We start from the raw sequence: 3246 nt of genomic DNA on the forward strand, positions 1-3246 counted from the left end.
TGGTGACTCTGATGTCTCTCGAGACCTGGCACGCCTACCGCGGGCCCTGAGTGGGCTAAGACAGACCTCCCCTTGGCATTCCTGGGTACCAGGGAACTCCAGGTGCCCGGACAGCGGGGAAGCAGTGAGCGGCAGCTCTTTGCTCTGTGGCATTTTGCACCTTTCATCTCTATTTTTAAATCCACTTGGGTTTAGTGGACTTCCTCTGCCGACCTCTTTCCATACAGCCCGGTTGACGTTTCATTTGTCTCGTTGTCCTTCTTTGAAGAGTCGCGAGATGCGGTGTTTTCTCAGAGTAACCCACCTACCCAGACCGTCTTTCGTGGAGGGCGGGGGGCGGGGGGCAACGAGTGAAGAGAGTAGTGCAGGTGAGGCCAGGGGTGAATAGTGGCCAGATCACAAGAGGCCTCAGGGCTAGGATAAGGGATATATATAGCTTGTTCTCTCTCCCGCAGTAGCTGGGCAAGCGCAGGAGCGAGGAGGCTGTGAGAGCCACCTCTGTGTCTGGTCCAGGCGTCGGCTGGGCTGGGGTGTGTCCGAGGAACAGCACACCCTTGGACGAGGGAACCCACTGGAGTCACCCCTTGCTGGGCCAGGCTGTCGACGAAGCCGAAAAGAGGATGAGGCCCAAGTTCAATGAGACTGGAGCTGCCCAGGATGGTTAGGAGAGTCCCTAGAACTTGACCTGGTATCCTATGCTCAAAAGGAAAAGGTGGGGATCTTTTCTGCTCAACCCGGGGATGTCAGATTTCATACTGGGCCCATTTTTTTTTTTTTTTTAACTAGTTCTACTGTATATTATGTTTATGGCAGACACACAGCTCTTCATCGTATGCATTTAAAATTTACATCTCATCCTCTCTTTCTAAAAGGATTTAAGATGGTATGAAAGTTTGAGGAGTAGAATAATTTTTAAAGAAAAGTCATGGATGTATCTTAGACAAAAGCAGCTCTGCAAAGATTTGGCGAACTAGAGGCGGAAAAAGCTCCCGGAGAGCAACCTGAGATGACAGTAGAGGACTTCTGGAAAGTTCTCTAAGTTCAGTAAGGCATTCGTGGGCCTTACAAATGTCAGCCTTACAAGGTTTTATAAACCTGCATTTGCCAACAGCACACTCTTGCTAGACCTGTATCATCGCGGGAGATGTCACTAGCTGAGTGTTCTCGGGCGGCTGTCTCGATATGGTTTTAGCGGTCTCTTGGGTCGGAATTAATACAGCCTCTTTTGAAAACATTTGTGGGACGAATGTCATGAAAGCAGGCGATGGGAACACAGAAGCATGGACCCGAGAGTCACCTAATCCAAACCCCTTCTCCACGAACCTCTTTCTCAGGCGGAGTCTAAGGCTATAGACTCTGCTCCAATACTGACAGGCTGCCCACTCTCTTCCCCCAGCAGCCAGTGTCCTTGTTGGTGGCTTTAGTGCAGCATTCCCAAATGTGTTTCACAGAATACTTGCTTTGGGAGACGTTAGTGGATGAGTCGTGAAAACTACTACTGGTTTGATTCCGTGGTCAGTTCATTTGGGAAATAGTCTTCTTGGAGAAGTTTTAAACGTACTAACCCACTGAAGGGTTTGAGGAATGAAGAAACCGGTTTATCTGTCTAATCCAGAGATTCCTAAATTTCCCCCTGTGGGGCATCTGATAACACCGCTAGGGGAGTAGTCTGTGGAGAAATAACCTGGGGGAAAGCTATCTTAATGCTTAGAAATTTCATTTATCACTAGAAATCAGCTTCCCTATCACTGTCACCCATTGGTTTTAATTATTCCCTCGGGACTTACTATGAATAAGTCAAATTCTTCCTCCAAAGGTTAGCCCTTTGGCTAGAAGAAGCTGCTGTGTTTCTTAAAAGTCCTCGGTTGACCAGAAAACAAAACCAAAGCAGTTCCCAGCGTCCATCACTTCACCTGCGCCTTACATACGCTCTCGCCATCCTGTGGTTGGTCCTTGGCCTCCTCAATGTGAAGTCACCAGACCAGGGCACGGTTCTTCAGATTTGTTTTTCACAAATGCAAAATCCAGATTATTGCCCCTTGATCTGCACCCACACTTCTACAAACAGGGCGGGTGCAGACTGCATTGGTTTTCGTAGAGGTCATAGGAGCTACGGCTTCATTTTAATTTAGTGGTCAGCTGCACGCCTCCCAGCCTTTTTCCTCTGACTGGTGGCTAGACCAGTTGTTCCCCATTCTCTCTTGATAGGATGGGTGTGAGGACTACGCTTTCTCAAGCTTCATCAACAACCAGCGTCACTTAATTCCCAGTTGCCGGCTCAGTCCCTCTCTATATTCTAGAAGAATTGTAGACGCTACGTGGAGAGACATCTGCAGACTGAGGTCCCTAACTGCCGAGGGGTGTGACGGAGCCATGTTGCTGCTCTCACTCCGACTTGTCCTCCGGGGACCAGGCCTCTGGCTCCTGCCTTGTTTTTGATACCACATACCAGGTCACCAAGTCACCAAGTCACTGGCTGATTTCTTCCCAAGATCCTGCTCTTCTGGAACGGGGTGCCCCCTTAACCAGTTACCTTTGGATACCTGGTCAGTGGCTCTGAAGAGCAAGCTGGGACCTCCCCTTATGTGCAGACGCTTCTGAGGCCACCTGCACTGCCTCCTGCTGCAGACGCCTTCCGTCAGTCAGGGTTAGCTCTCTGATGCTGGCCACATAGCTCAGCTCTTGCCAATCACCGCAAGAATCGTGCTCACTGCCGTCCATGGGCTCCTATCAGGAATGGCAAACACGCAGTACATGCAGCTGCTCCTGGGGCCCCGCGCCCATGGCAGATATTGGTAACTAGTCTGGACAGTGTCCTAGAAACCCCTATGACCTTGAATTCCAGGTACCCTCACCTAGTCAACTGGAATCATCAAGCAAATTGAAACCTGTTTGCTCCGTCATTTGCCTCCAGAGAATGGACCTATTCTTGCCTTGTTAGTATTGCTTCGAATATAAATTGTGGCCAAGTTAGTATTTTCATAAACTGGAGCTTAATTTTACCCTTACGCATCGTGATACTGTCCTTTCGGCGGCCCCTCTCTCATGGAGGTGTCTCGTCTATAAGGCGGGCGTAGTGGCAGCACCCCACAAACTTAGTTGTCTTAGGATTGAGTGAGGAATGGCCTGTAGGGTCTTGCGTGGATCTGGGCAAACATTAAGAATTTAAGAAATTTCAACTAAAAAACGACACACACCTTGTCCCAGCCACACTTAAATCAACAGTGGGATTGTTAGGGACGACAT

The sequence above is a fragment of the Pteropus vampyrus genome, unplaced genomic scaffold, assembly GCF_000151845.1.
Source record: "Pteropus vampyrus isolate Shadow unplaced genomic scaffold, Pvam_2.0 Scaffold121, whole genome shotgun sequence".
Taxonomy (NCBI): Eukaryota; Metazoa; Chordata; class Mammalia; order Chiroptera; family Pteropodidae; genus Pteropus; species Pteropus vampyrus.